The sequence below is a fragment of the Lithobates pipiens genome, unplaced genomic scaffold (genome assembly GCF_037356315.1).
Source record: "Lithobates pipiens isolate NorthernLeopardFrog02 unplaced genomic scaffold, aLitPip1_a1.2 Scaffold_22, whole genome shotgun sequence".
In the NCBI taxonomy this organism is placed as follows: Eukaryota; Metazoa; Chordata; class Amphibia; order Anura; family Ranidae; genus Lithobates; species Lithobates pipiens.
In genome coordinates this window covers 264,981,158-264,994,955 of record NW_027507784.1, presented here as the reverse complement: position 1 = coordinate 264,994,955, position 13,798 = coordinate 264,981,158, and positions in this window count along the sequence as shown.

Sequence of the window (13,798 nt, the reverse complement as noted above, 5' to 3'; positions counted from 1 at the left end):
TGCAAGTACATGACTAGTGTACATAAGATGCCCATCCTCGTTTTACCCACTGCAGCCCACCGTTACACCCCCCAACCTGCCTCCCGTTTCTTATCTATAGGAATGAGACCACACCTTTTATATGGTATAACCGGCCACAGCAGCCTTTTATTTATAAATATATAAAATATATATAAAAATATATCAACATATAACAATTAACCATTTTAACCTCAATAAACCTCAACATAACTCTGAAACCTCATCAGTTTTCTGAACCCGGTGGCTTGTATGGCACTTTCCCAACACCATCTCACTTTGTTACACTGCGGGCAAGCTACCGTACTAGGCCTCCGGCCGTGATAGCATCAGCCCGGAGACAACTCCCTACCCGCAGTGTCCACCATCCCATAATCAGCTAACCCGCGTTAGCTGTAACCCAGGGAGCCCATGTCCCTAATGGGCCCCCCCACACTTCCATTTCCTGGGTCCGTTACCACCATACAAGCCACCACCACCGCCATCAAAACAGCTGCCATGACGAAAACTTCACCACCTGCAACGAAAGTTAATTAGTTCCCTCCTCAACCACTAAGACCAAGGGAGGGTGGGCGGGAAACTCTCCTCTCCTCGTGCTCAACTAAGTGATACCCCTCCTCTTCCTGTTTGTTCTATTTAAAGGCTCCCCTCCCCTTCACTCTAACCACCCCCCCCTCACGAGTTGATTTTCTTAACCCTTTCTTGTGCCCTTCTCACACTGTCATGCTGTCCCTACACTACCACTCGTTGCCCTCATTCTCATTCCCGGGACTTTCTGTACATGTGATCAACTTAAAAACATTGCTGGCATTCAACAGTCCAATGCCTTAGCCTCTACTGGCCATTGACATTCTACCAGTGTCCGGTTGGTGTACAAGATATTTTTATTTAATTTTGAAAAAGAATAGCAAAGCTAAGCACAGTAAAATCCAAAAAGAGTGGCATGTTAAAGCAGCGAAGAAGATAATAGTAATGGTATATTAGCAAAATGAAAAAATTTGTTGTAAAAAAGGTTGAACTATACAAGTCAATGTAGAATAAAATAGGAAGCAAAAGCCCAGATTAGTTTTCCTTCAGTTGAGTTAGTAGTTGGGTGATCAAACAGGGCAGAAGGAAGATGAATGAAAAGCAAAATGTGGTAAAGTCAGCTGGGCCAGATGATGTAAAAGATATTAAAGTAAAGGAAAGGGGATAAAAAAGGAGAACAAAATATTAAATTAATTATTTATATTATAAATAAGAAATGAGGGAGGGTGAGGGGAGAAGGTTGGGGGTCATGTTGGGGAGGGCTGATTATTATTATTTTTTAAATAACAAACATATTATCCTTACCTTCTCTGTGCAAGGGTTTTGGTGCAAAGCGACCCCGATTCTCCTCTTCTGGGGTCCCCGAGCGGCATTCCTGGCTTCTCTTCTTGAATGCTCCAATGGAGAGCTGCTTTCCATGGGGGCACTCCATAGTCCTGCTGCTGAAGTCAAAGTCCAGACCTAAATCCAATTGAGAATCTATGGTAAGACTTGAAAATAGTTGTTCACAGATGCTCTCCATCCAATCTGACAGAGCTTGAGCTATTTTGCAAAGAAGAATGGGCAGACATGTCACTCTGTAGATGTGCAAAGCTGGTAGAGACATCCCCAAAAAGACTTGCAGCTGTAATTGCAGAGAAAGGTGGTTCTACAAAGTATATACTCAGGGGGGCAGAATACAAATGCTTTTCTTTTCTTGTGCAAGTTTTTATTAGGTTTTGAAATACAATAGAAAGTTACTGATAGATCAATGACAGTTGTAAGAAAACGGAGGTTACAAATTTCGTATACAGTGTTGCCGGAGTACAGCGAAATTTACCATTGGACCTGTTCCATAATAAAACATACAATCCTGAACATTTTCCTCAAGAGAGGAGAATGTAGTGCAACAACAATGAAAAAAATTATAAAACGTGGACCGTATATTTACTGTGTAAACAACCGTGGAGAAGGGAAGAGTTTTCACATGGCTATATAGATGTCTAGTGAGGGATAGTTGGGAGCAAGTGTGCAAACCAACCCCAAGGCCAAGTTCTGGCTATGTGGCTTGGCACAGTCCTGGGGATGGATGACCGAACTAGGCTATCCCAGGAGGTTCTGTAGCTAGTAGGTCACTACTCTCAATTTTATGACCATCTGGTACCAAACAACTGAGTGCAGGTGACCCACATAGCCACAGGGCAGGTGGGGAGGAAGGGAATGGAGTGTGGCAGGTGGGTAGGGGGAGTATTACAGGGCTTGCATGAGGGGGTAGGGGGAATGGCAGAATGAAAGGGGATCTCTCCCGAGGGGATTGGAGGTTCAGAGAGTCAGCTGCAAATGAGGATCCATGGCGTGGCAAGGGTCGAGTACCCTTAAAACTTTAATAGCGAGTTGTTGAAGCCTGGAGGAAGGCCATGGTCGATCCAGGGGTTCCAGAGTTTCTCAAATTTAGACACTTTGGCTAGATAGACAGCTTCAGTTTTGGCATGAATCATTGCCTGTGTAAATCTATTTTTTAATGACAGTATGGGTAAGGAGGTCGATTTCCATTCTTTTGCTATGGTTTGTTTCATTGCAGTGGTGATGAAGAGCAGGAGTTTAAATTGGCGGTGAGTTAATGCTTGTGGTTTGCTGTTCAGGAGAGCTACAGCCGGGTCAGGTGGTAGGGTCACATTGAACATGGTGGACAGGATCTGGAACACTCTCGACCAGAAGATACGGGCTTTTGGGCATTCCCACCAGATGTAAGCATGCATGCCCGAGTAGGTACATCCTTGGAAGCAGTTCGGTGGTTAGTGGGGCAGAAATTTATATATCCTAGCGGGGTACCTTATCGTTAGTTTCAAGGATGTGTCTGTTTGTAGGTCAAGATCTTTTTTCCCATTTGGTAGCGTAGGATGGGGGGATGAGGTGGTATGTGAGAGTAGTTGTGCGTATAAGTCAGAGATGAGTCCCCGTTTATGCAGGTCAGATTTACAAGCATGCTCAAAGGTGGAGAAGCTCTGGGTCGTCGAGTCTGGGGGTGTGATTTGGGCCAGGAAATGTTTAATTTGTAGATACCTGAAGGTTTCTGTGGCTGGGAGGTTGTGCTGTTCACAAAGTGTGGGGAAAGGTGTGATGGTAGCTGATTTAAAGAAGTGTTGCGCACGGAACAGTGCTGCATTGGACCAAGGTGAAAAGGAGGCTGGGGAAGTCCAGGCCGGGTAAAAGGAGGGATTGCAGAGCAAAGAGAGAAGGGGCTTGTGGTGAGATTAGAGGCCAAAATGCATCTTAAGTCTATCCCATATGGTAAGACTGTGTTTGGTGATTGGGTTACAGATAGAGTGACGTTGGGCTGGCATGAGCCATAGTAAATTTGCTGTGGGGAGGGGGTCACAGTCGACCGATTCTAGTGAGACCCATAGTGGGGTTTCCTTCATGGCATGGTACTTGTGCCAGCTGGGCAGCATAATAATAATTAGTCCACCCCGGATGTGAGGGGTGTATAAAGCGGTCATAGGGGTTTGAGTGTACCCCAAATAAATCAGGAGGCCCTACACTGTAGGATGCTTAGGTATTACAAGGGAACCCGTATTGGGAGAACTCTGACGAGTTAGAGGGTTTTAGGGAGGATGGACATTTTGACTGTTCTGATCCTGCTCATCCATGCCAATGGTAGGGGAGACCATTTAGTCGTTAGATTGGTGAGTAGGGTTAACATGCGGGCGTAATTTTCAGCATAGAGGTTAGCTGGATTCACAGTGAAGTTGATACCTAGGTAGGTGATGTGGGTCGTTGTCCAAGTGAATGGGAGGAAGTCTTGTAATTGATCTTGGAGGTTGGAGATAAGGAAATATTTAGGGCTTTTGATTTGTGTGGGTTTATATGAAGGCAAGACAGATGTCCAATTTGGAAAGTGTGTCCATAAGATTCAGTGCCGAGATTCATTGAGAAGGGAGGAATATCAGGATGTCATCAGCAAACATGCATCATTTATGCTGGTGGCCTCTGATTTCCAATGCTCTTATGTCTGGGTTAGAGCGGATGAGCAGATCCAGGGGTTTGATCGCTAGGGTGAAGAGGAGTGGGGAGAGGGGGCAGCCTTGATGGGTACCTCTTTCTATAAGGAAGGGGTCGAAGCGAAACCCTGTCTATGTTACATAAGCTTTCGGGTTGTGATATAAGGTATCGATCCAGCATAGGTAATGTGTTCAAAACCCCCAGCTGTGAAGGATGGAGTTTAAGTAAGTGCGGGACAGTGAATCGAACATCTTGCAGATATCGAGGGAAAGGAAGCAAGGGTTGCAGCAGGAATCGAGTCATGTGTACAAGGAGAGTGGTCCTATATATGTTGTCTCCTGCTTGTCTAGAGGGTATAAATCCCATTTGATCGTTGTGGATTAAGGTTCCTATAAAGAGGTTTAGTCGTGTAGAGAGGATTTTTGCGAGTATTTTGATATCTAGATTGAGTATAGAGACTGTGTCATCTGTATTTGATTTGGGATCATGAAGATGGAGGCTGTTAAGGATTTCTGGCGGAAGGAATGGCCTTTGAGGAGAGAGTTAAATGCAGGTCTGCAAATCATTTGTAGTAAGTGGCCGAGCAGCCATCTGGGCCGGGGCGTTTGTGAGGTTTCAATGTTTTTATTACGGAGAGGATCTCAGAATCGGTGATACTTTTGTCTAGGATTTCTCGGTGGGAGGAGGAGAGAGAAGGGAGGTGAATAGAACATAGGAGTGTATTAAAGCGAGTTTGGTCAAACTCATTAAGATCTTGGTATAGTTCAGCTAGTTTTCTACTAAATTCCTGTAAGATTTAAGAATTACTAGAATAAGTATCTTTTGTCAATTTGTGACGAATGGGTTTTGGGGTGTAATCAGCCTCTCGAAGAGCTAGGGCTAGAAATGTGGTTGGTTTATTTGCTTTCATATAGAGGGTATGTTTTGATTTGCAGAGAATTTCCTCTGCCGAGTCCATCAAGAAGAGATCAAGTTCTAGTGATGTTTTTTAAAAGATTTTTTTGTTTGACGGAGAAGGCGAGGTCTGAAATGCCTCTGAAGCCTTGTAGAAGGCATCTTCAAGGCGTTTTTGTAGCCGGCGTTTCACCCTACGGTGGTATGATGCCTGGCTGATATACACCCCTCTGATGTAAGGTTTGTGGGCTTTCCACAGTGTCAAGGGATTCGTGTCTGTGGCTGCGTTGTTTGCTAGGTAGTCTTTTAATGCCGTTTCAATTTCTAGTCGGTGGGTAGGGTTGGCCAGTAGGCTATCATTTATGAACCAAGTGCATTGGTTTGGCTTTGGGACTAGGGAGGAGAATATAGTCATGACCATATTGTGGTCTAACCAAGAGCATAGTATGATCTGTGAGTCAAGGATGAGTGGAGAGGTTCCAATGGTCACGAGGAGGTGATTTATGCGAGAGAACATTTTATGAGGGTGGGAGCAGTGTATGTATTGTCGTCTGGCTGTGTCAAGAAGTGAGTGTTGGTTCAGGAGTTGTTGGTAGGAGAGGCGGTGAGTGGTAGTCGGGCTGCGGATTTATCTAACATGAAGTATAAAACTTAGAGTCGCCCCCGATGATGAGTGTACCTCATTTAGGGGATTCTATAATTGTAAATAAGTTTGAGAGGAATGACAACATGTTGGTGTTAGTAATGTAATAAGATACTGTGGTGACTTCACTGTCCAGCAGAAGGCTGGCGAGAATGAGGTAATGGCCCTCTGGGTCTCTAATCTCCACTAGGAGAGTAAATGGTGTGGAGGAGTGGAACGCGATCAAGACTCCACGTTGTTTAGTGGCAGCCGAAGCAGTGTAGACCTGGGGACATTGGCGACCAAAAGATTTGGGTGAGGATTGGGAGAAGAAGCAAACCACATGAGCTGAAAGTTTGGAGAAGGAGTGGGAGGCTTTAGTACGCTTATGGGGGGAATTCAGGCCTTGCATGTTGGGAGTTAAGACATTCAGTGCAGCCATCGGAAGGTGTGAGTGAGGACAGGAGGTATGGCAGCTGGTTGTCAGGAGGTTGGGCCACCCCTCTGGAGAGAGGGAGGAGAGAGAGAGAGGTAAATAAGAAGGGGGAGGGGGTGAAGGCAGTGGGAAGTGCCAGACACTAGGGGGGAAGAAGGTAGGTATCAGTCTACGGGTGGAGGCACCAGTATTGGAGGAGGATTTGGGAAGTACTCGGACTAGGTAGGGGGAGGTAACTCCTATACAGAGTTAGTATCCAAAGAGTAGTGGAGGATCACCAGCCGATGGGTACCGAGGTTTTTCAAGGAGCACCCAAACAACAATGTTAGGTACTTGAGGAATAAGTGGTGGTGCAGTGGGCTGTTTCCCGGGACTATGACAGCTACAGCATCAGCAGTAATAGTCTAATGTTGATAAGTGAAGAGTGTCAAGAGCAAGTAAATCATAGCAGAAAGAAAAGAAAAGATAGAAAAAAAAGTTAACACAAGGTTAGGGTTTGGTTTGAGCATCCTGCAAGAGCGAGGAAGATGGAAAGTGGAGCATGGGTTGCCATTAGACATGGCAGGGCTCTCTACCAATAGGCATCTGGGAGGTGATTGTAAGCAAGGCTCATTGCAGGAGGTCAAAGCAAAGGTAGGCATTAAGGGGAGAAAGAGGAAACTGTAGCCCCATTGAATGGTATGGTTATAGTAGAACAAGGTATCCCTGGATGTGCTGAGCAGGATATCAAACGCCTGGATCCCAGGGCCCAGTAATGTGTGGAAAGGCAGTAGATCCCATCCTAACAGGCAATAGCTAATCCAGGTAGTGAAACTGGGAAAGTATGACCAGCAGGGGGAGAATGCCCAACTATAACAGGGGCAAATTTTGCAGAACCCCTGCATTCACTATGTGTGTTAGATGAGGGGGGCAGGAATGCTAAATAACATATGATTTGTTTGTTACTGGTGTAAATATGGTCCGGGAACACTCTGGGCACCTTCTCTGCCTCTGTGCTACTGCTGGGTGTCCAGTGTGCTCCTGTTCCTTTAAGGGGAATTGGACTGCCTCCAGGCCCACCTGCCCCTCATCTATCCATTTAATGCATGTGCTTCCATTGTGGAGACGCTTATAAATTCAGTAACGTTAGGACTGCAAGCAATACACAGGGTGCCATGAAGAGCCCTTGCAGTTTACACATGTGTTTGCAAATGTGTGCTAACTAAACCCCTGTTTTTAACGCAGACTGTTGGACAGGTTAATTTGGTCGGTTGGCAGACTGGTTGGTGAGTTGAGCTATGAAATGTTCTGTTTTTGTCTTAAATAACATATCATCCTCGTAAGAAGTTCAGTCCATCGGGTCTTCTGTAGCTGGGGAGGTGAAGCGACTCCTCTTGTGGATGCTGGAGTGGGCCTGGTGAGCTGGAGTGTATTGCAGCTTTTCCCTTCCCTTGTACGTGAAGTGGATGACGAAGGGGAAACTCCAGCTGTATGAGATGTGGTGTTGCTGTAGGATTTGCAGATGAGGTTTGTGCTGGAGAGGGCCTGGTAGACTTGGTAGCGATGACCCTGGAATATCAGGGGGTCCTTGTTGCGGGCTGCTTAAAAAAGTTGTTCTTTGGTGCGGAAGTAGTGCAGCTTAATAATGATCACCCTGGGGGGGGCCAGTGATATGTGAACTCTGTCCATCTTTAGCCGCTCAATGGGGATCAATGGGGCTAATTCCTGAAAGAGCGCAGTGATGGTGAAATGATGGTCCTCTATCACCTCAGGTATTCCCCTAATTCGGATGTTTGAGCATATGGCCCTATTTTCATAGTCCTCCAGGTGGGCTTGGAGGTAAGAGTTTTCTTCCCTGAGGATCTCCATTTCTTCCTCATGGTTAGTGAATATAATATGCAGTTCATCTACCCTCGCCTCCAGGATAGAGGTGCGGTGGCCTACCTCACAGATCTCCCCCGTGAGCTTGTCGGCACGTGGCATGCCTTGTCTGAAGGCATGCCACACTTTTCACATATTTATTTGTAAAAAATTTGGAAAACCATTTATAATTTTCCCTCCACTTCACAGTTATGTGCCACTTTGTGTTGGTCTATCACATAAAATTCCAATAAAATACATTTAAGTTTTTGGTTGTAACATGACAAAATGTGAAAAATTTCAAGGGGAGTCAATACTTATTCAAGGCACTGTATATTAAGTGAACATCTGGAGGTAGTTGACCAAATGAATTTCACCAATGACCTTTTGAATAGTGGGGTAGGATTTAGCACCAAAAGAGGGTAGGCCATAGTGGCAAACATGATGGGGACCATTAATCAACCAGGGCCTCAAATCCAGGGGCTCTGAAAGGACATGTGCTTGTCCCATGATGTGCCTGCACTTAGCAAGTATGCATAGGGGGTTATTTACTAAAGCTGAAGAGTGCAGTCTGGTTCAACTCTGCTCAAAAACCAATCAACTTCCAGGTTTTATTGCCAAAGCTTACTTGAACAACCTGAAATTAGAAGCTGATTGGCTACCATGCACAGCTGCACTAGATTCTGAGTGCACCAGCTTTAGTAAATCTTCCCCACAGGGGCAGACTGACAACTCATGGGGCCCCTGGGCAATAGGAGATTATGGGGCCCCCAAGCAATCAGAGATTATGGGGCCACACAGTATACAAAAACACACACACACACACAGTATACACATACATGTACACACACTATACACAGGCATGTTTATATTGGCTGAGAAGGTACTGGAGAGGTAGGGGCAGCTATAATCTTGGGATTTTTAGACAAAAAGGATGTTCGTAAGGGACATTTCAGAGACAGATGTAAAAAAAACACAGATTTTTACATACTGTCCCTGGTTTTACTGAGGCTGGCAACCCTGATGGGCCCCCTAGTGGCCCGGGGCCCTCTGGCAGTGCCCGAGTGGCTGAATGGTCAGTCCGCTCCTGCTTCCCCATAGCCTCTTCTGGGACCCTGACAAGTTTATTTAAGCCCCCATCCACACCTGAACATTTTTGCACATGTTTTTGCAACTAAGCCAATGTATGTCAACATTCATTATTAGGAATCCCATTCTTTTCAATATAGACTATTCATACCGCTACACCTCTACATTTAGTTGTTGGAAGTTCAAAAGAGTACATCTTTTACAACTTTCAACATACAACTTTTTTTTGGAGCAGTGTTGGATGTTTTTGGCCCTATAAACTTAAGCCGCGTACACACGGGCGGACTGTCTGGCCAACTTAGTCCGTCAGACAATCCGACGGACAATCCGTCCTACTTTCGAATGAACGGACTTGACCACACACACCACTTTTTGAGCGGACTAATACGGCGTACTAAGTCCGCCATACTATCCGCCCTACTTTTGAAATGAACGGACTCGCGCACACACGCGGAGGAAAGTCCGCTCATTTCGAGCGCGTCTCCAGGTAGGCGGGGCCCGCGAAGGAGACGTCGCTGACCCCGCCGCCTGGTATGGACTTAAAGGGGAACCCCAACGCCGAAAAAAATCGGCGTGGGGGCCCCCCCAAGTCCACAACAGACCCTTGTCCGAGCACGCTACCCGGCCGGCCAGGAAAGGGGGGCGAGCGAGCGCCCCCCCTCCTAAACCGTACCAGGCCGCGTGCCCTCAACATGGGGGGTGCCTTGGGGAAGGGGGGGCCGCGCGGCCCCCCCACCCCAAAGCACCTTGTCCCCATGTTGATGAGGACAAGGGCCTCTTCCCGACAACCCTGGCCGTTGGTTGTCGGGGTCTGCGGGCGGGGGGCTTATCGGAATCCGGGAGCCCCCTTTAATAAGGGGGCCCCCAGATACCGGCCCCCCACCCTATGTGAATGAGTATGGGGTACAATGTACCCCTACCCATTCACCTGTAAAATAAAAGTACAAAAAAAAACACAACACACAAGATAAAATACTTTATTGCACAGCTCCGGGGGTCTTCCGTCTTCGGGGGTCTTCTCGCCGGACTCCTCCGCTATCTTCTTGTAGCTCTTTTGCTAGCGGAGGAGTCCAGGTTTCTTCCTCGCTGCCGGCCTCTTCTCCCGACTTCGGGGGTCTTGTCCCCCTCTTCGGTTCTTCTGCCGGGCCACCGCGCCTTCTTATAGCTCTTTTACAGGCGGTGGCCCGGTCTTCTGTCGCCGCCGTCGCCTTCCGTTCTTCTTCTTCTTCTTCAGGAGATGTTGCCTCGACGATCTCTCCGGCCGGAATGCTAGGGACGCACTGTGCGGCCACTTATATAGGGACAAGGGGCGGTGTCACATGGCTTTATGTCATATGGGTTGGTGTCACATGGTCACCCCGCCCCCTTACGATGTCATAGTCCCCATGTGACATCAACCCATGTGACCAACCCATGTGACATAAAGCCATGTGACACCGCCCCTTGTCCCTATATAAGTGGCCGCGCAGTGCGTCCCTGGCATTCCGGCCGGAGAGATCGTCGAGGCAACATCTCCTGGAGAAGAAGAAGAAGAAGAAGAACGGAAGGCGGCGGCGACGGCGGCGACAGAAGACCGGGCCACCGCCTGTAAAAGAGCTATAAGAAGGCGCGGTGGCCCGGCAGAAGAACCGAAGAGGGGGACAAGACCCCCGAAGTCGGGAGAAGAGGCCGGCGGCGAGGAAGAAAGCCGGACTCCTCCGCTAGCAAAAGAGCTACAAGAAGATAGCGGAGGAGTCCGGCGAGAAGACCCCCGAAGACGGAAGACCCCCGGAGCTGTGCAATAAAGCATTTTATCTCGTGTGTTGTGTTTTTTTTTGTACTTTTATTTTACAGGTGAATGGGTAGGGGTACATTGTACCCCATACTCATTCACATAGGGTGGGGGGCCGGTATCCGGGGGCCCCCTTATTAAAGGGGGCTCCCGGATTCCGATAAGCCCCCCGCCGCAGACCCCGACAACCAACGGCCAGGGTTGTCGGGAAGAGGCCCTTGTCCTCATCAACATGGGGACAAGGTGCTTTGGGGTGGGGGGGCCACGCGGCCCCCCCTTCCCCAAGGCACCCCCCCATGTTGAGGGCACGCGGCCTGGTACGGCTCAGAAGGGGGGGCGCTCGCTCGCCCCCCTTTCCTGGCCGGCCGGGTAGCGTGCTCGGACAAGGGTCTGTTGTGGACTTGGGGGGGACCCCCACGCCGATTTTTTTTGGCGTTGGGGTTCCCCTTTAAGTCCATACCAGGCGGCGGGGCCAGCGACGTCTCCTTCGCGGGCCCCGCCTACTTGGATACCCGCTCGAAATGAGCGGACTTTTCTCCGGGTGGGAAAAGTCCGCTCATTTCAAAAGTACGGCGGACTGGCATACACACGGGCGGATTGTCCGCCAAAATGCGAGTCCGACGGACAGTATTACGGAAATTCCGAAATACTTAGTCCGCCAGACTGCACGCTGAAAAAGTCCGCTGAAGCCCACACACGAGCGGACTGTCCGCTGAAATGTGTTTCGGCGGACTAAGTTGGCCAGACAGTCCGCCCGTGTGTACGCGGCTTTAAAGTGAGTCTAAAGGCTGAAGTTTTAGTTTTTTTTTACCTTCATGCATTCTAAAAAACCTTCAGTATGCAGCTCCCCCTCCCCCTCAGCCACCCCTTATACTTACCTGGGCCCGATCTCCAGCAATGTGCACGAGAGCGACTGCTCTCCTGCTCCTCTGCCTCCTCATTGACTCAGAGACAGCAGCGGATGCCATTGCCTCCTGCTGCTGTCAATCCCAGCCAGTGAGGAGGTAGTAGGGGTGGAGCCAGGCCCACTCTGCAGCTTGCTATGGGGCCACTGGGCAGGGAGGAGGAACGGGGCTGCTCTGTGCAATACAAATTAAAATGCCTCTTAATGCACAATACAAACATTTCAATGCCTGAACATACTCATACTCATATGTATGAAAGAATATGCAAAACAATGCCTGTATATCCATAAACAGTTACTAGGTGTGAATAGAGGCTTAAACATAAGCAAATCTTTTATTTTAATGCAAACCGTATTTTTGCCAAATTTTGTCCCTTTTGAAATGAACCTGGAATCTGATAGTCATTTATTTTCAGCATATCTGGTGCAGCTATCTTCTGTCACAGGGACGGTCGATAGAACATGCATTTATAAGCCCCCTATCACAAATAGGTCATTAAAGTGACCATATTGCAGATTTCAGCTTTGAAAGAAAGACGCCCCCTGTATAGAAGAATTTGAATTCTGACCTCTCCTACTGCCCCCCCTTACTTCTCTTAATGCCGCGTACACACGATCGGACTTAATTCGGCGGACAAACCGCCGGACTTTGCAGCTGAGGTCTGCCGGATTTTCAGAACGAGCAGATCTGCCCACACATGACCGGAATTTTCCAGCAGGCTAGGTCCGGCGGACAACCTGCCGGACTATGGCGGGAGTCCGCCAGACTTTTTAAATTAACGGACTTGCCCACACATGTCTGTTCATTTTGAACGCGGCTCCAGGTAGCCTGGACTAGCGAAGGAAGTCAATGTCGCCGCCTCCATCCATGAGATTGACACCTCGCTGGCCCCGTCACCTAGTATAGATTTAAAGGGGAAGCCCTATGCTGAAAAAACGATGTGGGGGTCCCCCCAAAGACCATAGCAGACCCTTATCCGAGAATGCAGCCCGGCCGGTCAGGAAAGGGGGTGGGGACGAGCAAGCGCCCCCCCCCTCTGAACCGTACCATGCTGCGTGCCCTCAACATAGGGGCTGCGCGGCCCCCCCACCCCAAATCACCTTGTCCCTGTGTTGATGAGGACAAGGGCCTCTTCCTGACAACCCTGACCGTTGGTTGTTGGGGTCTGCAGGCGGGGGGCTTATCAGAATCCGGGAGCCCTCTTAATAAGGGGGCCCCCAGATACCGGCCTCCCACCCTATGTGAAAGAATATGGGGTACGATGTATGGGTACGCCCCCTTATGATGTCCCAGTCCCAGCATCCTTCGGAACTGTGACATCATACGGGGCAGGGTCACCATGTGACATCACCCAGTGACCCCGCCTCTTGTCCCTATATAAGTCTCCGCACAACGCATCCCTGCCATTGCGGCCAGAGAGAGCGTCACAAGGAAGAAGAAGAGAAGAGAAGAAGAGAAGAAAAGAAGGTGATGGCAGGAAGACCAGGCCAACGCTAGTAAAAGAGCTATAAGAAGATAGCGGAGGCCCGGCAGAAGAACCAAAGAGCGGGACAAGACCCAGAAGAGCGGGACATGACCCCGAAGTCGGAAGAAGACCCCAGGACAGCGGCGACGACGAAGAAGAAAGCCGGGCTCCTCCGCTAGTAAAAGAGCAGAAGATAGCGGAGGAGTCCGGCGAGAAGACCTCCCAAGACGGAAGAAGACCACCAGAGCTGTCTAATAAATTATTTTAAAAACTTGTGTTTTTTTTATTTACACTTTTTTTCACCAGGTGAATGGGTAGGGGTATATCGTACCCCATACTCATTCACATAGGGTGAGGGGCCGGATTCTGATAAGCCCCCCGCCCGCAGACCCTGACAACCAACGGCCAGGGTTGTCGGGAAGAGGCCCTTGTCCTTATCAACATGGGGACAAGGTGCTTGGAGTGCCACAGGTCCCCCCCTTCCCCAAAGCACCCCCCATGTTGAGGGCATGTGGCCTGGTGTGGCACAGGAGGGGGGGGGGGGCGCTTGCTCATCCCCACCCCTTTTCCTGACCAGCTGGGCTGCTCGGATAAGGGTCTGCTATGTACTTTGGGAGACCCCCACGCCGTTTTTTCGCCATAGGGCTTCCTCTTTAAATCCATACAAGGTGACGGGGCCAGCGAGGTGTCAATCTCGCCGATGGAGGCAGCGACATTGCCTTCCTTTGCTGGCCCTGGCTACCTGGAGCCA